General features: G+C 35.3%; 1 protein-coding gene and 1 non-coding gene across 2 annotated transcripts in view; one reads left to right on the top strand and one right to left on the bottom strand.

Moving 5' to 3' along the window:
* The first annotated feature begins 321 nt into the window (after positions 1-321).
* Positions 322-24,227, top strand: part of Atp10d (ATPase phospholipid transporting 10D (putative)) — a 111,338-nt gene continuing 87,432 nt past the window's right edge. The window contains exon 1 of the mRNA XM_047567034.1: positions 322-567. The gene's annotated coding sequence lies outside the window, so the exon portion shown is untranslated. The remainder of the gene's footprint in view (positions 568-24,227) is intronic.
* On the bottom strand, positions 3,596-3,669 carry Trnas-cga (transfer RNA serine (anticodon CGA)). Its single transcript has one exon. It is a non-coding gene; the product is annotated as a tRNA-Ser (tRNA).

Genomic DNA, 24,227 nt, shown 5'->3' with positions numbered 1-24,227 from the left:
TTTTTTCTAGCTATGAAACTGAAATATTAATTTTTTAGATTGAATTTTTTTCCCACCCAAAAAAACAATAGTTGAGTGTTTCAAGTCTTGGTAAATGACTGAATTGTTCAACCGAATTGTAAAACAAGAACAACGAAACCTTCAACTACGGGCAATCTGTACTGCAAGGTGAAAGTCAGAGGTGGGACTGTAGCAGCTCTGGGTCACTGGGAAATATGCCTAGGGAGACCCGCAGCTCTGTCCAACAGCTGGAGCTGCCAGGCTCCGCCCCCGCGACGTCACGTGGGGCGGGGCGGCGAGCAATTGGCGGTGCACGGAAGCTCGGGCTGCTCCGGAGTCTGGGGCAGAGAAGAGGAGGAGGGGGAGAGGGAGGAATTGATCGTGGGCTCTGCCCGGGTTCGGGCTGCTGCTCTGACGCTGAGAGGTTGCCCCTAACCCGGTGCCCCAAGGCAAACGGTTGGCTTGGAGGCATAACTCGCCTTTACTCTTCGGATCTGTACTTGTTCTTTTCTCGCACCCTGGAATTCATTGATCGTTATGCTGTGATGTGTGCCCGGGAAGAAACTGGTAAGAGTGAAAGAGCAAACCTCTCTGTTGCCCAGCCTTCTGCCTCACTGCTCTCTGTCTGCCTTTCTCCAAGTCTCCTCTCTCTTTCTCCTCCCTCCTCTTTCCATCCCTTCCCCCATCCAATCATATTTAGGTTTGGTGACATGGCTCAAAACTAGAGTTCTGGACTTAAAAATGGAGAAGCGATTGCACCATTTTCAGTTACTTGATTTCTATAGGGAAATTATTTGATCTATTTTGAGACCTGGGGTTTGTAAAAAGGTAAATTATGCAGACGTACCAGTTCACATGCGCGCACACACACTTGTCATTCTTTGTGAAATCCAGATCTTTAAAGTAGTTTTGGCTGTTTGCCCCAAAAGGTGTTGAAGAGGAAAAGTGTTGGTAATTTAGTACAATAAATAAGCCATGGATTGATTACTTAGGAAGAAAAAGGTGTTTGCGTTGGAACTTGCTCAGAAATAGCTTTGAAACCACATTCTTCCCTGCTAACACTAACTTTTAAGAACTTTGTTATTATCTAGGGCACCCTTCATTTTACATTATAGAACATGTTGTTATATTTTACTATAAACAGCAGAGATGTATGGGTTGAGTAGTGAATTCCAACAATCTGGAGAAGTAGTAGTGACTTGGGACCATGTGCCTTTGGAAAGAATATGTTTAAACCACCTATTCATTAGGGCTTGTTAGCTCAGGTATTTAGAATGTGATCTAAATAAAACCAAAGTTTCTTCTTGCTTCTTTTCATAAGAAAAGTTCTTTGCAAGGAGAATAACAATTCTATAGTCTCTAGGCAAGTCTCTCATTCTAATGAACCTTGAAAGATGAACCAACAAAAGTAGGGATTCCTTATCCACCAGTATTACTGTACCAGTCTTTAAATTAGGTGAGGCCAAATTTAAATTTTAATTACTGTAGAGTACCAGCATTAAAAATTTTAAGTCTTTGTTGATTTGTTAAGAGTGAAGATGTAACCCATGATCATTGTTAACAGAATAGCTAATTTAGTGACCCGGGTGAGCCCACACTTCAGTCTACCCCCAAAGGTAATAACAGCTTCTTCTAGACTGTTTTCTATTCTTATTATAAATGTACCTTGCAATTCTACATTGAGATAGTTTGTTTTTATCAAGATGAGATCATACACTATATTGTTGAAAAGCAAGTTAACAGTATTCAAACTTTAGAGTATTTCAGTAAAACATTGTAACGGTTACCATTTGTTACATTTTATGAAAAAAATGGAGACTTTAAACAATTTGAAACAGGATGTGGGAAATGTTTGACCTTGGCTTACCAAAACATGAATACTTTTCATACTTACTGACTAAACAATTAAATAGGACATTGTTTATTTTGATATTGTCAGTTAAATGGAGGGAAATGCTCAGAATTTGATTATAATTTATAATTGAACAGAGATGATTCATTTGCTAAACAAATGTACTTTTTAGAATCAGTTTTTTTTTAAATTAAGATTTATGAAATGTCCACATGCTGTTTTACTTATTGCCTGCTTTAGTTGGAAATTTTTTTTAATGAAGACAAAGAAAAAATGCTATAAGCAGGATTATGTGGGAACTCTCAAAACAAAACACATCGATGAAGATAAATTTAAGAGATTATCAGTGCTTTAGAAAAGAAGAATTTATTTATTAACTTCAGGAACAATAATACGTATACTGGGTGCTATCGCCATACCTGGTTAATATTTACAGCAGCTGAGCAGCTTTCCTTATCATTTAGCAGAGGACTGTTGTATTTTCTTGAAAATATTATTGGTACCTTATTCTCTAGATGGGTTTATTTCATTTCAGAAAAAAAGACTTTAGCTATAGAAACAATACTTTTCATTGATTTTCAGAGTAAGAAGTAGTAGTGATACTAATTTTGTAAGAGTTGTGGCCTTCTTGGAATCTACATTTAAGGTGCTCAATGAAGGGTATGTTAATACAACTATATGAGGTGATAAAATGGTAATATGTATTAAACCCTGTAACTACTCATAGACTTTGACTGAATGACCTTGGGTCTAGGAATATATTATAAGGAAATTAAGTGAATTCCATTTGAAAATTTATAAATGTCATTACAGTGTTATCTAAATCAGAAACAGTCTATAGCAAAATATTTAAATAAATTAATGTTTTATCTCCTTATATAGATAAAATGCAGATACCAAAATAATTTTGAAAAACAATTATGACTTGGAAATATGTTACAATGTATTGAGTGGCAAGATCAAATACCACATATCTTGAATGTATAAAGTATGCCTTTGAAATAAATATATATAAGATTCATTTACTCAATAAATATTTATTAAGCTCTTAAATATCAGACATTGTTATAAATTAAAACATTGAACAACACTGAATAAGATTTTTCCTGTTTGCATATAGTTCCTCTTGCATTAAGGGTATATTCATTAATATATCACACACTAAAATACACACACACACACACACACGTGCACATTTCTAGGTGGTAGAGTTATAGCTTTCATTTTCTTTTATATATTTTTCCTGATATTCCCAAGTCTTCTACAGCAACTCTTACTTTTTATAATCACAAAAATACCACTTTCAAAAGTATCTTCTGAAATACTATAAACAAAATCAAAAGTAAAGGCTAGGCTCTGTATTTATCTGCCAGCATGCTCATTTAAAAAGACATTATTAAAAGCAGTGCTTTTATAATATTGCCGGGGTTTGGAAAGTGTGTATGCTCCCACCCAAGTTCATTTATTGATTCCCGATCACTAATCTGATAATCTTAAGAGGTGGGGTCTTTGGAAGATGTCTAGATTATGGGACTGAAGGCCTTATGAATGGGATTAGTACCCTCATGAAAAGGCCTAGAAAGCTGCCTTGCCCCTTCCCTCATGGGAGAATAGAGAGAGAAGGTGCCATCTAAGTAGCAGACAGTGAGCCCTCACCAGACCCACCTCTGTCTTTGATCTTGGACTTTCTAGTCTCTTTAACTATAAGAAACAAGTCTCTGGTTTTTTTTTTTTTTTTTTTTTTTGCGGTGCTGGGGATTGAACCCAGGGCCTTGTGCATTCGAGGCAAGCGCTCTACCAACTGAGCTACATCCCCAGCCCCAAGTCTCTGGTTTTTTAATATTATTTTTTTTATTTTTACAGACCGCATCTTGAGTCATTATATACAAATGGGGTACATCTTTTTGTGTCTGTGGTTGTGCACAATGTAGAGTCATACCATTCATGTAATCATACATGTACATAGGGTAATGATGTCTGTCTTATTCCATATTCCATTTTTCATACCCCCCTCACTCTTGTTTCCCTCTACATAATCTAAAGTTCCTCCATTTTTCTCTTACCCCCCACCCCTTGACCCCCATTATATATCATCATCAACTTATCAGGGAAAACATTTGGCCTTTGGTTTTTTGGGATTGGCTTATTTCACTTAGCATGATATTCTCCAATTTCATCCATTTATCTGCAAATGTCACAATATTAGTATTCTTTATGGCTGAATGATATTCCATTGTGTATATATACCACAGTTTCTTTATCCATTCATCTGTTGAAGGGCATCTGGGTTGGTAAGTCTCTGTTTTTTGTAAGCCACCCAGTTTATAGTAATTGGTTACAGCAACCCCAAGTGGACTAAGACAAAGACAGATGAATACCACTGTAAAAATGCCTTCAATGAAAAATAGACATAAATAGGCAATTCACAAAGGAGAATAAATTGGAATTTTTCAAGTTTGAGGGAGGGGAGATGTTAACCTCCCAATCATCAAAGAATATCAGAATAGTAATAATCATGTCACTACATTTGCACACATTGTATTAACAGACATGGAAAGCAAACCCATATGTTTGAGATTATTGGGAAGACTATCCAATGAGATGGAAAAATGTTTCTGATATGAGAATGTGAAAAATGAAATATGAAAAACAAAAAGTTACAAAACGATATGGTAGTTTTGGAAAAACAAAATCGACCTATGCACAGAAGCTATTTTATTGGAAAGGAACAAATGAAATGTTAATAGTATTATTGTTTGAGGAGTGAGAGTATAAGTAATTTCTGTTTTTCTCATGATATTAATCTAGAGTTTTAAAAATTTTTAGAGTGACTATATTTTACTTAACGGGGTGGGGGGAGCCAATCTCCTAATAAAACAATCTGTCCTGGAATGAATAGTACATAAATGGTATCATCCAGCCCCTTTTGCAGAGTTTCCTCAGTCTCCCTCACTATATGTTATTTTAGGTCAAGTATTATTTCTGAACTATATTTGTTGGTGAGAACATTTGGACTAGAGGGAAAGCCACAGGAAAAGCTCGATTCTGCTCACATTTGCTCTTCTGTTCCCAGCTGTCTTCTAGAATAATAAGGAGTGTTGGACTAACTGGAGCTTTACTTCCCCTTCATTTCCTGTTGATCACATCTGCTGGGATCTGATGCTGATAGGCATTAATTAAATACTTCTTAGTTGATCTTCCTGAAATTTACTTATTCAATTTAAGGCCTTTCTGAAGAAGATGAATACAACTACATTTCTGTTAGAAAAACAAAGTTTTCAACTTCTTTCTGTAAGGTGAATTAAAAAAATTTTAATCTCCTTGTCCTTGGTTATGAGAGGGGAAGTGAAAATCAAATATGAGCCATCCTGAATGTTGTGAAATTCTTTTCTTCAGTTTATAGTATTCATAATTACTTAGCACGATTTCACAACATTCTAATTTACTTTAATTAGACTATAAAATATATAGAAGGTTATAGTTAGACATCATAATTATAACACCCTCCCCTCTTTTTTTCTTTGGGTACTAGGGATTGAACCTAGGTACACAATACCACTGAGCTACACTCCCAGCCCTTTTTATTTATTTATTTTTTTGAGACAGGGTCTGACCAAGTCGCCTAGGCTGGCCTCAACTTTGAGATCCTCCTACCTCAGCCTTCCTAGTCACTGGGGTTACAGTCATCTGCCACTGTACCCTGCTATCCTCCTTTTCTTCACTGAAAACTGCTAGAAAAAATGTTCTCAGATGTTTTTGTCAGAGAAGTTTAACTTTCCTGTGATATCCTTTAGTTAAGAAATCAACATTTCTACCTTGCCCAGGTAGAAAAGTGCCTAAATCTGAAGCCTTGTTACACTTTTAAGATCCCTAAACCAAGGACTAAGAGGAAACTAGAAATCTTCCCCATGGGGTAAGGGAACTTTGAAAAAGTAATTGTCCCAGACTAGTTTTCTTCTCCCAAATTGTCACGTTTCATTTGAGCAGTGCCATGAGAGAGCATGATGCTCCCAAATGCCCAGTAAGTCACATATTATTTTATCTGCTTTGTATTTTGGGTCATGGGCAGGATAGGTGCGTTGATGATAGGGAGTGGATAGGGTATGTAGGCTGAATGATGTAGTGTTGATAAAAGGCAGAGATCAGAAATGGCGCCGACAGAGGAGGTACAGGACCACATGAGGAACTTGAGAAGGCAGCTCACGCTGAGGGAAGAGGATCATGAGTTCAAAGCCAGCCGTAGCGACTTAGCAAAGGCCTAAGCAACTTAGTGAGACCCTGTCTCAAATAAAAAATTTAAAAAATGGGCCAGCAATGTGGCTCAGTGGTTAACCTCTGGGTTCAATCCTTGGTACAAAAATAAAAATAATAAATAATGATAAAAAAATCCACATTATAGTCTCAAAATATCTTCAATGATTCCCTGTTTCTTACAAACTAAATATAAATTCTTTATCTCAACAGTTGAAGACTTCAGTTTGGTTCTAACATACATTCACACTGTAATCTCCTACTGGTCCATAATTTATATTTGAAATTCCAGCCCTATGAAACTACTCAGAATTGCTTAAGCAAACTGTTTCTAGCCTCCTTCCTTTTCATAATATTACTTTTTCAAAAATCTACAAATCTTTTCTATAGGGATTTCGGGTGTTTTCCAAAGTTCACTTAAATGCTCTCTCTTGTGGGAAGCTGTCCTGTTTTCCTTTTCCATCCTGACTCCATACTGTGCCTTCTTGTAGGACTTTCTATTTCCCTAAATTCACGTACTGCTTCTAAAAGATAGAAGTTTTCATCTTCTTTGTTCCCTGGTTTACTTCCGGTATCTATAACAATTCCCCTCATATGGTGGAAGCACAGTAAACACTAGTTGAAGGAAGTCACCGAGCACTTTCCATGTGTCAGGCACTGCACATTCCTTAATAAACCTTCGTATAAAACTTTGTGAGTTAGGTGATATTTCCATTTTACTATTTTGGAAACAGGCTCAGAAAGGCTAAGGGTTTATGGTGAGTGACCAGTTATTGTGAATCTGTTTGCACAGTTTGTATTCTTTCCACTAACTACAGATGTATTTGTTGCCGTTTTTTTTTTTTTTTTTTTTTTTTGGCAGGGGGATACTGGGGATTGAACTCACAGGCACTCAACCACTGAACCACATCCCCAGCCCTATTTTGTATTTTATTTACAGATAGGGTCTCATGAGTTGCTTAGGGCCTTGCTTTCGCTGAGGCTGTCTTTGAACTTGCCATCCTCCTGCCTCAACCTCCTGAGCCACTGGAATTAGAGGCATGTGCCACTGAGCCCAGCCTTTGTTGCGGTTTTGAAAACAGTTCATTATAGTATCAGTACTAATTCAAAATGATTGTATTTGGAGAGCTGAGTAGCATTGAACAAATTGACTATTTACTATGAATCCATTTTATAATTCCAGTGAAAATGATCAACTTCTTTTAAATACCATTAGTAGTTTGACCTGTCCATGACTGGTATTTACATACTAGTCATACTTAGTGTTCTGATCCAAAGGAAAATTTAAATATGTATGTTGTAATAATTTAGTGATTGGCATATATAATCTATACTTCCATTACTTTAAGTCATGTGATGAAATAATCTTTAGCCAGTAGAGAAAAATACTTACCTATGTAATATTTATAACATACTTAAAGTCACCCCATAATTTCCAAAAGAAAATTTTTAGGTTTTAGAGATTAAATTTTTCATCCATTATATTGAAATATCCTTTCTACAGTTCAAACAAAATAAATGGAATAATGCCTATCTTCTTCACTTATCCAGCAATGACATATACCTTGAAGAAAAGACACACCAAAATTTCAGTTTTGTGATGTTTATATGATTCATATTTATAGCTCTGGGTAATATGTGAGAGACATTTAGAAAACATTTGATTTAGTCTATTGATATAACTTTTAGTTTTTAAAGTCCATAGAGTAGTTCAATGACTTAAGTTCTTTCCCTTTGAGCTACAAGTAAGTCTACTTTCCTATTTACTATCTCTTTTCAATTTCTTAAACATGTTATTGTTTTTCTTTTTAAAAATTTCTATGGTTGCTCATACAGAAAATAATTGTCCTATTTCTTGAGTATAAGAAAAGTAGTTTCATTGTTTACTTGAACAGTAATATATAGACGGGAGGAAATGATTAGCTGTATAAAAATAATGTTGAATGATAATGAATTCATGGGGAAATATATTTATAAATTAAAAGTCAGACATTTCCGGGTAGCTTTGAGTTGCTTAGGTTGATGATTTTCAAAGTGTGGTCCCTGGACTAGGGATAAGTTGAGAACACAGACTTCAGGCAGAATCCTCAGGTGAGAAAGCCAGCGTATTCACTGGGTCCTAACAGGTAGGTAGCTGCCTGGCCCACTTTAAAAGGACTGGTTTCTCACACCTCTGTATTATCACTGAGCTGGCTGCAAAAGCTGTTATTTTAAACAGTAAAAGTTACAATGAAGTCAAAAGTGCAATGTTCGATACTTAAAGATTTGGGTTGGCTGGGCGTGGTGGTGCACGCCTGTAATCCCAGAAGCTGCAAAGGCTGAGACAGGAGGGTCTCAACTTCAAAGCCAGCCTCAGCAACAGCGAGGTGCTAAGAACTCAGTGAGACCCTGTCTCTAAATAAAATACAAAATAGACTGGGGATGTGGCTCAGTGGTCAAGTGTCCCTGAGTTCAATCCTCGTTATCCCCCACCCCCCAAAAAAATGATGTGTTGTCTAGCTTTATGTTATTTGCTTTATGGCAAAGGATTTCCTTTAAAAGTAAAATTAAACACTTTTTTCATAATAGAAAAGAGGGGTCCATGTGTTTGCACCCATCCTTTGATCTTGGGTATATTTCTGGACTGTGATTAAAAGAGGCAAACATGTCTTAATACTCTCAGATTGTGCATGGGGAATCCAGTTTTCTTAGAGGTTCTGTGCATCTTTATAGAGGTAGGGAATGATCCATATTCCCTTATGGGAATGATTAATTAACTCTATGTAAAATGAGAGCAGGGTTAAGTTTCTCACACCTGTAATCTAGGGACTCAGGAGTCTGAGACAGGAGAATCACAAGTTTAAAGTCAGTCTCAGCAATTTATCAAGGCCCTAAGCAATTTAGTGAGACCCTTCTCAAAATAAAAAATTAAAAATACTGGAGATATAGCTCAGTGGTAAAGCACCCCTAGGTTAAATCCCTAGAATTCCCCCAAAATAATAAATAAATAAATAAATAAAATTCAAATCCAATCATAAAAGTATTTTCATAGTGCATCTGTATACAACATAGGCTATATTCTTTTAATATACTTTGGATTTAATCAAATTGGATTAAGTTCTATATATATTACTGGAAATTTTGTTTGCCTGTTTTCTTTACCTTACCAGTACATGTGATCTTGAATATGGTCATTTCAGAATATTATAAATTGGTCATATTATGAAGATACTAGAAATCAGCAGTTTTGAAATTACAGACTCTTAATTACGATTTGAAAATCTGACCCATAAGTCCTACCCTTACTGATCTAAAGTAAAGAGCAATCAAGGTGATATTTAAAATGTAAAACAGTCTTATTTATGAGACTTCGCAATTTTTTTGATATCTAGAATTGTGTATGTCCTACATAAGCATAAACACGTTTTTCTGAAATAATTATCTGAGCTCTTTGGCAGAACATCCTTTAAATTCTATTTTTATAATTAATTTTCATGAATAAGACTGTGTCCCAGAACTATCTAGGCATTTAAATAAACTATCAAAGTTTAATGGGCTGTATCTATGAGATATCTTTTAGTGATTATCTTTTTGACTAAAAGAATACTTTAATTGGTTTAATGACATTTATAATTACATTCAAGACTTCTTGGAAGGAACACACATATTTGCCTTTATGAAAGCCTAATTATGCCTAATTCAGTATAGAACTGTCTTCAATATTAATCTGATATAATACTGATTATTAGTACATACACATGCCCCTTGTGGACTTTAGCATGAACATTTTCAGTATTGCAGCAGGCTTGTCTTGTATCATGTAAAGTTGTTCTTGACCATCAAAAAGTCAAAGGATTGCCTCTTCTTCCCACATCTTACATGCAAAAGCAATGCATTAACCTCTGTGTATGCTTTTCTTCACAAGTATAGGTTTCATGATTCTATACAGTAACAAGCTTTTGATTAGCTTTAGTATTCTTGATTAAAATAAACTGTTCAGATCTAAAGTAAGTTTATATGATGATGGTAAAAATATAAATAAAATATGGAGAGTCATTAAAAATACACTTAAAAATCGGCTATCGATATACTCTCTTAAAAAACAGTGTTAATGTTTTTAAAATATTTTATTCTAAATTTTACATGTTTGCATGTTGTACATAGTTGAGATCAGACTTTTATACAGGTCTACATCATTCTTTAAATCTTTATAAGATTTAAACATTTTTTTCACTCATTAAACATTCTCTTAAGCATCACCTTTTAACAGCTGTCTTATATTTCCATTTAGATGTATCACAATTGAATAGTTTCACTGAATGTTTGAGTTTTGTCCCTTTGTAATTCTGAGTTGAGCATCTTTCTATTCAGGGTAAATAAGATGAACATTTTAAAGACATATTGCCTTATGGCTTTAGAAAGGTAAGAAAGGTTAGATTTCCCCCTAAATTATATGAATGCTGACCTTCAATAGTTACGCATAAACAAGATATATGCTACATTTAGAAACAAAAAATTTCTAACTCTGTCTTAATTACTTTTCTTAGGTTACTATTGAAGTTAAAAATTATTTTTTCCTATTTATTTTTACTACATCAAATTCTGGATGTTTGTTCAAGCTTTTTTCCAGAGTATATTCTTCATGTAACTATTTAAGCCAGAAGTGAATGATTTCTAACATTGATTTTATAAGATATTAATTTAAAAAGCTGACCATTGTCATGGTAATAGGACTTATGATGATACTGAAACAATAAGGCAGTTTCACAAATGAGCTTGAACAGACTGAGGATTTTAAGATAGTTGTGTATAACTTTCAGTTATTTTATAGTCTAATCATACTATCATATATGATTTTAGGAGGCATAAAACCTTGTATTCATACTGACTTCTGTGCTTTCTGACATATTTGTAAATAATGACATAGTTTAGGAATAATAAAAGCCTACCTATATATACGTAAGTAATAAAATGATAGTAGAGATGGTAGGTGAACTATTTTATGTGAGCTGACACTACCTTGCTATTTAATCTTGAACAAGCCAATTCCTCTGAACCTCATTTTTCTTGTATGTAAATTTATATATTTAAGGTTGACTTTTAAAATTTTGAGTTTTCTTTCCTTTTTCTTTTTTTTTTAAATTTTAAGGTTTTTTTTTTTGTTGTTGTTGTTTTGTTTTTTGTTAGTCATTGCTATAACCCCAGGGCCTCATGCATGCAAGGCAAGTAATCAAAACACCAAGTTTATATCTCTAGTCCTAAAATTCTGATTTGCCTGTTTAAGTTGCTGAGCTTTTTCATTTTAAAATGCTTTTCCTACCTAGCAGAAATCTTTTTTAAAAAATTTTTATTTATTCATTTTAGTTATATATGACAGTAGAATGTATTTTGACAGATTATATATACATGGAGTATAACTTCCGTTCTTATGGTTATACATTATTTGGAGTTATACTGGTCATGTATTCATATATGAACATAGGAAAGTAATGTCCAATTTATTCTACTGTCTTTCCTATTCCCAACCTATCTCCCTTCCCCTTTGTCTAATCCAAATTACTTCTATTCTTCCCTCCTTCACCCATTTACTGTGAGTCAGCATTCGCGTATCAGAGAGAACATTCAGCCTTTGTTTTTTGGGGATTGGCTTATTTCACTTAGCATGATAGCCTCCAGTTCCATTCATTTACTGGCAAATGCCATAATTTAATTCTTCTTTAAGGCTAAGTAATATTCCTTGTTTTATATATACCACATTTTCTTTGCCCATTCATTTACTGAAGGGCACCTAGATTGGTTCCATAGTTTAACTATTGTGAACTGAGCTACTTTAAACATTATGTGGCCATGTCACTATAGTATATTGATTTAAAGTCCTTTGGGTACATGCTGAGGAGTGGCATAAGTGGGTCAAATGTCAGTTCCATTTTAAGTTTCCTGAGGTATCTCCATATTGCTTTCCAGAGTGGTTGCACCAATATGCAGTCCCATCAGCAATGTATGAGTGTACCTTTTACTCCACATTCTCATCAACATTTATAATTACTTGTAATCTTGATAATTGTATTCTGTCTGGAGTGAGATGAAATCTCAGTGTGGTTTTGATTTGCATTTCTCTAATTGCTAGAGATGTTGAACATTTACTAATATATTTGTTAACCCTTTGCATTGCTTTTGTGAAGTGCCTTTCAGTTCCTTGACCCATTTATTGATTGGCTTATTTGTGTTTTTGGTGTTTTTTGAGTTCTTCATATATTCTGGAGAATAATGCTCTATCTGAGGTGCAGGTGGCAAAAGTTTTCTACCATTCTGTAGGCTCTCTCTTCACTTTGTTGATTGTTTCCTTTGCTGTGAAGAAGTTTTTAGTTTGATACCATCCCATTTATTGATTTTTGATTTTACGTTTTGTGCTTTAGGAGTCTTGTTGAGAAATTTAGATCCTAAGATGACATGATGGGGATTTGGGCCTATTTTTTCATCTCATAGGCACAGGGACTCTGATTTAATGCCTAGGTCCTTAATCCACTTTTAGTTGAGTTTTGTGTGGGATGAGAGATAGGAGTTTAATTTCTTTTTGCTACATGTGGATTTCCATTTTTCCCAGCACCATTTGTTGAAGAGGCTATGTTTTCTCCAGTATATGTTTATGGCACCTTTGTCTAGCAGGAGATAACTACTTATGTGGGTTTGTCTCTGCGTCTTCTATCCTGTACCATTGGTCTTCATGTCTGTTTTGGTTCCAATATCATGCTATTTTTGTTACTGTTCCTCTGTAGTATAATTTAAAGTCTAGTATTGTGATGTCTCTTGCTTCACTTTTCTCACTGAGGATTAGCAGAAATCTCAACCTCAGACAATTAATAAGTGCTCTCATAATAGTAAGACAAGCTAGATTTTTGTATCTATTATATGTCAGATACCTTACGTACATTATCATGAATTCCTCACAACAACCTTACAGAGTGGATACTATTATTGTATTTTCCTAATGGGGAAACTGAGGGTTATAAGTTCCACTGGAACTCAAGATCTATCTGTCTCTTGAACAAATGGAATGACTTGCTCTAACCCTGGGTGTCTCAACAGCAGCAGTTTTGACATTTGGGGCTAGGTAATTCTTTATTGTGAGGTACTATTTTGTGCACTGTAGAATATTTAATAGCATATCTGACCTGTATCACCCATAACCAAAAGTATCTCCAGATATTGCCAAAACAAACTTCACTTGAGGACCATTGGTCTAATATAACTTTAATCATCAACAGTCTAAGAACAAATATAATTGCCATCTCTGGCAAAGGTTAGATGACTTTAGGTCATTGTGAGGATCAAGATGAAACTGACCCCAGCAGAGGACCCTATTCATTCATTCAAAGATACTGATTGTAAATTGGTTATCCTTTATTCTCAAGTTTTGTGCTGTTTGAAGAGCATTCATTCCCAAGGTGCTTGGTATACCACGAAGAACTTGATTGACATTAATTAATGCATTTAACAATATTCCTGTGAGCTTGCTATGTGCGAATCATTGTTCAGTTATTGGTTAAAATAGTGAGGAAGATGGTCTTGTAGGGGATGCTAATTTAAATAATTTAAACTCATTTTCCTTTGTCATCTCAATTATATTTTAAAGACTGACTTTAGAACCACAATCCATAGCACACAAGGAAATTTATGTTCTGTGTAAAAATGTATTTGACTCCAGTTTTGACAATTAGCCCTTTTCTGCGCACTAGCTACATTTCAGAAGTTACTTGTTTCTTTATTGGGTGGTATCGTAAATGCTCTTTCTGTGGTCTGCTCTGAAACCTGGCTACATACGCAGCAATGTTTATGTCTTGGCAATTAATCTCTGAAGTATTTCAGGTAATGAGGGAACCTCATGAGTCAGCTCAGGGCTGATCCCTTTACCATGTGCTCATGCAGGGCAAGAATCACTGAGTCAATACAGGAACTTTGTATCCCTTTGGTTTCAGTGTCTGGAAAAGTGCCTAATTGGCACTTGGTAGCCTTTCAATACTTATTTATTAAACAGATCTAAGGATAAGAGATCTCTGAACAGTGAAAATGATTTCACTAAGTCAATCTTGATGAATTTTTATCTTCTACTCCCTGAAGGACCATTGAGGTCATTTAAGTCATTTTATTTACATTTATTAACCTCTCTGTGGGAGTTGGAGTAAGAATTAAATATTTATAAAAGCAGATATTTGAACAGTCAGTGGGGGAAAAGCCTGTCAAAACATATATATGCATTCAAAGCAAGGGGGTTTTCAACTAATGAAGAGAGACTTCTGGCTATTCTTTGGAAGACCCTGAAGGCAACTCAGCTGGACTACTCTGGTGTTCTGCGTACTTGTGCTAAATTCTCAGAGATGAAATTTATTTAAAATGCTACCGCAAGCACAGGAAAATTGAGTATATGTTGTATAATGATTTCCATTCCGGATGAAATTGTTTTGGTTTTTAAAGGGATAAGGATCTTTAAGCTGTATGAAAAAATAAGTTACTCAAAAAAACTACCTCCCTGACAGTTTTAGAACAATGAAATTTAAATACCTCAGCTATTTTTAAAAAGAGGTTCTACTTGTTTGATTTCCTTTTTTATGTCTTCCTGTGGCTGATTAGTGTCTCTTTTAGGGTTGCATGCTCTAGATCTTAATGTGAACTAAAATAGTATTAGCATGCTTAATGAAAGCTGTAGTGAGATACCAGGAAATGCCTACGTGAATTATGTCACATGTAGAGTCAGTATGTCCAAGACTGTTAAAGTTAACAGTCTATACTGCATTTTTGAGGGATGTTATTTTACTCTTTCATTCATATGCTCATTCTACATATATTCATTGAAAGTTTACTGGGAGCCTGATACTGCTCTAGCCAGAGGCTATATTAGTGGTGGTGGGGATTGTGGGGGAGGGGGAGACAGAAATTCCTATTCTAGGAATGAGGGAGACAGACAAAAGATAAAACCAATTAATATTGTCAAAATGGCCATACTACCAAAAGTGCTATACAGATTCAATGCAATTCCAATGAAAATCCCAATGATGTACCTCGCAGAAATAGAGCAAGCAATTATGAAATTCATCTGGAAGAATAAAAAACACAGAATAGCTAAAGCAATCCTTGGCAGAAAGAGTGAAGCAGGGGGTATCGCAATACCAGATCTTCAACTCTACTACAAAGCAATAGTAACAAAAACGGCATGGTATTGGTACCAAAATAGACAGGTAGATCAATGGTACAGAATAGAGGACACGGACACAAACCCAAATAAATACAATTTTCTCATACTAGACAAAGGGGCCAAAAATATGCAATGGAGAAAAGATAGCCTCTTCAACAAATGGTGCTGGGAGAATTGGAAATCCATATGCAACAGAATGAAACTAAACCCATATCTCTCACCATGCACGAAACTAAACTCAAAATGGATTAAGGATCTCGGAATCAGACCAGAGACCTTGCATCTTATAGAAGAAAAAGTAGGTCCAGAGGTTCAACATGTCGGCTTAGGACCAGACTTCCTCAACAGGACTCCCATAGCACAAGAAATAAAAGCAAGAATTAATAACTGGGATAGATTCAAACTAAAAAGCTTTCTCTCAGCAAAGGAAACTATCAGCAATGCAAAGAAAGAGCCTACAGAGTAGGAGAAAATCTTTGCCAATCATACTTCAGATAGAGCGCTAATCTCCAGAATGTATAAAGAACTCAAAAAACTCTACACCAAGAATGTAAATAATCCAATTGACAAATGGGCTGAGGAAATGAATAGACACTTCACAGAAGAAGATACACAAGCAATCAACAAACATATGGGAAAATGTTCATCATCTCTAGTAATAAGAGAAATGCAAATCAAAACCACCCTAAGATTCCATCTCACCCCAATTAGAATGGCAATTATCAAGAATACAACCAACAACAGGTGTTGGCGAGGATGTGGGGAGAAAGGTACACTCTTACATTGCTGGTCGGGCTGCAAATTAGTGCAGCCACTCTGGAAAGCAGTGTGGAGATTCCTTAGAAAACTTGGAATGGAAACACCATTTGACCCAGCTATTCCACTCCTTGGCCTATACCCAAAGGACTTAAAATCAGCATATTACAGAGATACAGCCACATCAATGTTCATAGCTGCTCAGTTCACAATAGCCAGATTGTGGAACCAACCTAGATGTCCTTCAATTGATGAATGGATAAAGAAACTGTGGTATATATATACAATGGAATATTACTCAGCCATAAAGAACGATAAAATTATGGCATTTGCAGGCAAATGGATGAAACTGGAGAATATCATGCTAAGTGAGATAAGCCAATCTCAAAAAACCAAAGGAAGAATGATATCGCTAATAAGTGGATGATGACACATAATGGGGGGTGGGAAGGGTTAGTGTTGGGGTTGGAGTTGGGTTTAGGGAGGGGGGCAGGAATGGAGGAAGGAAGGACTGTATAGATGGAGGGGAAGGGTGGGAGGGGAGGGGGGGAAGGGAAAAATGGCAGAATGAATCAAACAACATTACCCTATGTAAATTTATGATTACACAAATGGTATGCCTTTACGCCATGTACAGACAGAGAAACAACATGTATCCCATTTGTTTACAATAAAAAAAAAAAAAAGATAAAACCCAAAAGTAAATCAATGTATTGTTAAAAAGTGACATGAAAGTTGTATGAGAAGTAAAGCAGGGAAGGAGAATCATGGAAGACCGGTCATAAACAACTGGAGGCTGTTATTACAATTAATATGGGAACCCCGAGACAGCATAATTGGGAAAATGTCAGGGTCTAACTTTGGTTTTAACAGGGCAAGGCTGATAGTGGTCGATTAGAGTGATGCTGAAGAAGGCAGTGAGATGCGGTGAAATTCTAGGTGTATTTTAGAGGAGAGCCAACAGAATTGCTGATTGGATGGGGGTTGTGAGGGTAAGAAGGACTCCAGGAGGCTCTCAAAGGCTTTGGGGCTGAGCATCTAGAAGGTGGAGCTGCCATCATCTGACAGGACTAACCTGCAGGGGAAGCAGCTCTGGGGAGAGAAGGGAGAGCTCAGTTTGACATGTACCTAGCTGCAGATGGGTTGCCTTCTTGTCAGTTGGATTCAGAAATGTGTCCTTCTAACAGGGCATGGTGGGGCACACCTGTAATCCCAGCAGCTCCAGAGTCTGAGGCAGAAGGATAGTGAGTTCAAAGCCAACTTCAGCAAAAGCAAGGCGCTAAGCAACTCAGTGAGACCCTGTCTCTAAATAAAATACAAAATAGGGCTGGGATGTGGCTCAGTGGCCGAGTGCTTTGGAGTTCAGTCACAATTACCTCCCGGTTACCGCCTACCCCCCCAAAAAACAAAACAAAACAGAAATATGGCCTTCCAAGAAGAGAAGAGGTCTGCAATGGGGAGGATTGGGCGAGAGGACATGTTCAAGCATTCTTTTGATGGCTTGGCTTCTTCAATAAAGTAAAAACAAAATCATCAGTAGGAAGAAAGTTGGGTGCATTTCTCAAGCACTCTGAGCTTCAATTTCCTCATCAGTAAATGGGGATAACAGAATATACTTTTGACAACGACTATAGTTAATGTATATTTATTCCTAGCATAGAACTTGGAATATCTCTGAAAGTGGTAGACATTGTTATGATCTTAGTTTTGTTGAATTAATGATATCTTGTTAATATTGAATAAACAAATGTGAAAAACATAATTCGATCATTTTCATAACATTCTATTTTAGGACTATCTAGTATTAACAAGGTCAAAACAGAGGTAAAGATTGCTACTATAAATATTTTAATAAATGTTTATTTTCATTTTGCTTTAAGAATAGTTTAAGGTAACTAGGAACTCACTCACTCTTGAGTATGGGTGAGTTTTTTTTTTTTTTTTTTTTTTTTTTAGTTACCAGTAACACAGAGACATACAGGTACATTTATTTGCTTTTCTGCTGCTTTAAGCCAATTTTGAGCCTACACATCCATGAAAGGTGATTGATTCATTTAGAGATGTGGTCCCCTCAGGAAAATATGAGTTATATTAAAAGAGACACATTGATGCTCTCAGTATTGGAATAAACCATCCAAAGACTATATACATAAATTTGCATATGATTCATATGTGTATATATACAGACGGTTCCTAACTTAAAGTAGTTCAACTTTATGATTTTTTTTTTTTTTTACTTTTTGATGGCGTAGAAAGCAGTAAGTATTCAGTAGAGACTGTCCTGTTCTTTAAATTTTGAATTTTAAATCTTGTCATGGGCTATAGATATACAGTATAATCCTCTCTTGTGATGCTGAAGCATCAGTGAATGTACAGTCACACAATCATGAAGATTGACAACCAGTTCTGCACAGTTTTCTGTATTGTCAGCCTTTCTTGGATGCAGGTATTAAAAAAAATTATACAAGGTGTGTTATGGTTTAGATATGAGGTGTCCTGTGTTAATAGGAGGACTATTCAGAGGTTAAACAACTTGATTGTGAGAGATGTAACCTGATCAGTCCATGCTAGTTTGAATGAGCTGACTGGGTGATAACTGTAAGAAGGTAGGGCGTGCCTGGATGAGGTGGGTCACTGGGGGCTTGTCCTGAAAGCGTTCGCCTTCCTTTCAGCATCTCCCCACTTCCCTGTCTGCTTTCTGATTGCATTAATGGTGCAGTGTCCTCTGCCATGCCCTTCCACCATGATGTTCTGCCTCACCTTAGACCCAGAGCCAATGGACTGGAATGACTATGAACTAAACCTCTGGAACTGTGAGAAAAAATAAACTTTTCCTTCCTCTATATTGTTCTTCTTGGGTATTTTGGTCAGTGTTGCAAAGCTAACTAACCCAATATACAACATTTGATATAAAATAGGTTTTGAGGTAGATGAACCTGTCCACCTATAGGCTGGTATAAATTTATTGAACACATTTAAGGTAGGCTAAACTAAGCTATGATTTTCATTAGGTTAGGTATATTAAATTCATTTTCAACCTATGATACTTTAAACTCATGATGGGTTTATGAGGATATAACTCCACTGTAAGTTAAGGAATATCTCTATATAATGTATTTAGATATAATATATCTAATATTATTACATAATACATATCTATTATGTAATGAGTAGTATATTTAGCTATATTATAAATACACTTATATATAAAAGCTTTATTCTCACATGAGAGGGAATTGGAGAAACTATGTATGGAAACAGTAAGAATAGAAAACTTTCCTAGTATAAAACAATGCCTATAGATGCCACAGTCATATTTTGCTCCTTTGCCCTCTCTCAAAATAAACATATTGAACTTGAAAATTCTAATTTGACCCTTCATGAGAAATTATATAAAATATTTCATTCATGACTATGAAGGGTTCCTTCCCTCAATACATATCTTATTTCCAAAGTGTCTGTGAGGTGAAGAAAAAATGTTTTGTAGCTGGCAGGATAATCCTTATTAGAATAGCCATCCCAACATGCTACCTTGGCACCTGACAAGGCTGGTTCTGTGATATAGAAAAGTACCTTTTCTTTTTATCTAGCCAACATCTACTGTGGGCTCTGGAAATTGGTAAGTTTCCAGGTCATGTTTTGTTGAATGAATTGGGAATAAAATGAAGTTGATTTAAGTACTATTTTTTTTTTTTTTTTTTTGGTATTAGGGAAAGAATCCAGGGCCCCTTAATGACTGAGCCACATCCTCAGCCCTTTTTAACATTTTATTTAGAGAGAGGGTCTTGCCGAGTTGCTTAGGGCCTCGCTGAGTTGCTGAGGCTGACTTTGAACTCATGATCCTCCTGCTTCAGCCTTCGGAGCCCCTGGGATTACAGTTGTCTGCCGCCGTACCTGGCTCTAAGCACTCTTTTCTGAAGATGCATGAGTGAAATGTGCTTGAGTCAAGTTGATCTTTTCCCATTGAGAACCCTTAAAACTGACAAAACTATAACAAACATTTCTTCATCAGTGGTGAAAGTGTGACTTAGCTTTTTACAACCTAGCATGACACTTCCTCTCGTGATAATAATCACCAGTTATCAAAGTAACTACCTTAATTCATATTTTGGGTGACATTTTACCCTTTCCTCTAGCCTCTTGTTTACATCAAAAATATAGAATATGCATACCTGTTGGGGTTTAGTCCAAGAAATTCAATTAACTGAAAATATTAAATAGCACTCAGAACTCCAAGGTGATTTTATTTGGCAAATTTGGTTCATCCCACCCATGGAAATACTGAGAATTATGTAACTTGATTATTTAAGACCCATAGTTTCACACTAAATTGGCCCTTCTTATCACCAAAACCCATAGTTAGTACATCACATATACTGTTGATACATATCTTATTTCCAAAGTGTCTGTGAGGTGAAGAAAAAATGTTTTGTAGCTGGCAGGATAATCCTTATTAGAATAGCCATCCCAACATGCTACCTTGGCACCTGACACAGAAAAGAAACCAACAAAGATATCAAACTATCTAACTGACTTTGTCCTTGCTGGTCAGATAAACAATTAGTCTCTCTGAAGTAATAAGTCTCTTAAAAAGAATGTTGGTCAAGTGGGTCACAGATTATACAAATCAGAGAAAGTGCAAGTTTTATCAAGGATTATATCTGGTGGTCAGTCAAGGAGACTTTCATACCACGAATTTGTTGTGAAAGAGTTTCTATCCTGTACTCAGAAATCTGTGACTATGAATTTCTCTATACTTCTTATTGACCTTAATAAGTAACTTCCTTGTCTCCCAAGGGAACATATAAGAAATCTGAAATTTTGTTAGCGTTGTCTCATGTTGGTTGAGAAGATTGTAAGTCTGTCTAGGACAGGATTTTGTTCTTCCTTTTTGAGCTTTTGTGAATGTTGGTTGAGACTTGTAACTATATTAAATCTACAAAAAGATTTCCAACTGGACTTTATCTCCTTTACTTCATTCTAACCTTGGATACCAGGGACTGCTTGTATCAGCTGTTAAGCTGTTGGTCATAGCCTTCATTTACATATTCAAAGAAGTTGGGCTTCCCAACAATGAGTGATATCTAATAAACTGTTCACTCTGTATCCAACTTTAGATTTTGAAATAAAGCTACTTATCATAGAGACATGGTTATCAAAATGTGCTCCCAGGACCAAAAGGATCAGCATTGCCTGACAACATGTTAAATAGGTGGGCTCTTGAAATTTTGTTCCACACTTACTGAATCAGAAACTGAATAGTTGAGGTTCTGGAGATTCTGATGCATGCTAAGTTTGAAAGACACAAAAGAAAGCATCTTGGAATGACTGTACCTAAGAATGTTTTTGACTGAGCTAAGTGAGCTCATGTGTATATTTTAAGTTGTTTGTTGGCTGGTGATGACCTCAGAAATTTTTAAATGCTAACTGGACCTAAGAGAATTCATTATCCTGTATTTGCCTTGGGTAATCTACCCTGCTTCAAAGTTCTCATTAAGCATTCATTAAGGGAAACAGTTTTTGAGAATTAAGTCTGCTTTGAAGAGATTTATGTACTGTAAAGAACTTACATTGTTCTGTAATTTGGGAACATTTTGCTAGTGAATGATTTTATTCTTAATATCTTCTAGAAAATATGTGCTAAAATGGAAGATAATCTAGTCTTGAATGATATTTGGTTATATAAAATTTTAATATTAGCATTGTATTATTGCAAAGATATGATTTAGAGTCAAAATTTGTATGATTTGAGAAAGTTATAAAAGCTTTTTGGACCTTCTGTTTCTTCCTTTGAAAAATGGAAATGAAATGTTACACCAAATTGTAAAGATGAAATTAAATGACATGTAGAAAGTTTTGTAAACACTAATCATTGTAGAAGCATTGGTACTTATTTACCAAGCAAGGCTTAACTGATTTCATGCCTAAAATTGGTAGTTTTTAGATTGTAGAATTTTAATTATCGCTTTCTTAGCTCCTGTAAGTGGGTGAATAGAATATTGGGTGGAAAAAATTAATATCCAGCATCATGCAGACCTACTTTAGGGCAGCTGTAGATTATTTTATAGCTGTTAATTATAACTTCTTCCTTCAAAAACTTTAACTTAATTATTAAGAATTACAAATTAACACATGTTCATTGTGCCAAAGGGAAGAAAAGCTAGCACTCTACTTTTATTACTTTTTTATTCTCACCATGAGGTAACAGCTTTCACAGCCTGTTGTGCCTTGTTGCACACCCACGCTCTTACAGATGCATGCTCTGCTCTCCCAAGTGTATGGAAATGTATACATGCCCAGGCTGTTTGTATTGTTGAGTGAAGTAAGCCCAAATCAGGCTAGCTGTAGACCCAGCAAGGAATAAGAAGTAGAAAATGAAACATAAGAAAGTGCAGTGCAATGAGAACTTCTTTGATTGGTAATCAGCAGGCCTTTGGGTGCTAATGTGACCCCTTTTCCAGTCAAAGAAATTGAAGAGGCAGTAAGTAAGCTCATGTCCCAAGCTGTTCTGACCTGGCAGGACCTTCATTGCTCACAAATGACAAAATTACAAAATGGTTTTATCTCCATCAGGATGGAGATGATGAGATCTATGTTCACTCATGAGGATCACTGGTCTTGTTTCTATCTTGGCAAATTTTGTTTCTTGGTTACGTGGTGACTTAAACTGTGACCTGTCCAAGTTATCATTCTCACAGTCTTTGAACCAGATCAGTCATTTTAGTCTTTTTGTCATTCAGGGTCAGGAAAATTAGCTCATTCTATTTAAAACTCTCTGTCACTTACTTTTTACCTTACAATTTATGATAGTTTCCAGTTTCAGTCAATGGGTGTGATGCATAATATTTCCCTAATGTGGATATTTGCGATGTGGTCAGCTATTTTCCAATTGAAGGACTTTCATATTTTCATGGTTTTATTGTTTATACTACTAAAAAGAAAAGCTACAATATATATTCTTGTACATATGTCCATGCTTATAGAAAATAAAGTCAAATTTTTATGTTAATAGTTATGTGTATTTTCAGTTGATTACATATTGTCAAATTCTTTGGGAAAACATAGCAATTCACATTTCTATTGCCAAAGGGTTTGTTTCTATCTGTACCAGCACTGGTATAACTGTTCATTTTAATTTCTGTCAGTCAAATGAATAAAAGAAGCACTTTCATGATAATTTTAATTTGCAACCCTCTAGTAACTAGAAGGATTCAATGTCCTTACATCCATTGGTTCTTTGAATTTCTTCTTTTGAAAGTTACTTGTTCATATTTTTTGCTCAAGTTTATTGGGCTCTTCATTTCTTGTTTAGCTGTGAATACTTTATATATAAGAAATATTAAACCTTTGCTATTTATTATTGCTGCCATTGTCTCTTTATTATTATGACTTTTACTATGATAGAAAGATAGAAACAAAATGATGTACCCCATTTGTATACAATGAATCAAAATGCAGTCTGTAAAAAATTAAAAGCTAAATTAAAAAAATTTTAAAATTAAAAAAACAAGTAATTAATAATACAAAAAAAAAGAAAGATAGATACCTGATTGATAGCTAAATTATGTGTCCTTTATAAATTTTCTCTTAAAATAAGTCTGGCCCAGCTAACATAATAAAAATATTATTCTAAATTTTCTTCTAGTAGTTTTACTATAATTTTTTTACAATTAAGCTGCTAATTTATCTGAAGTTTATCTAATGTGATATAAAGGAGGAATTTAGCTTTCTTGCTTTCAAGTTAAATGACTATATCAGTTACTAATTAAGCAAATTGCCCTTTTACCAATTAATTGAAATTTCATTTGCCATATATTATATTCCTATTTATATGTGGATCTACTTCTGAGCCTTCTATATCAGTTTCTATTATTGTGTAACAAATTACCACAAATTTAGTAACTTGAAACTACTGATGGGTGCAAGTTCTGTGGTCAGTGTGACTGAGTTCTTTACTCAGGTTCTCAAAGACTTAAATTTCTCATCAGGAGGCTGTGGGTGGGGAGAATCCACCTTCAGTCTCTTTCAGTTCTCTTTCACTGCAGGAATGAGGTCTCTATTGGAAGCTCCTTTCAGTTCCTAAGTATCACCAGCATCCATTCTTTTGAGTTGTATTTAATTTGAGTCAATATTCATAAGTGAAATTGATCTAAATTTTTTGTGACAATTACAAACAAGCTTGCATATATATATTTTAGT

This window comes from Sciurus carolinensis, chromosome 10 (genome assembly GCF_902686445.1).
Source record: "Sciurus carolinensis chromosome 10, mSciCar1.2, whole genome shotgun sequence".
Lineage (NCBI taxonomy): Eukaryota > Metazoa > Chordata > Mammalia > Rodentia > Sciuridae > Sciurus > Sciurus carolinensis.
Note: the sequence above shows the minus strand (reverse complement) of the source record. Positions and strands in the feature narration are given on the sequence as shown.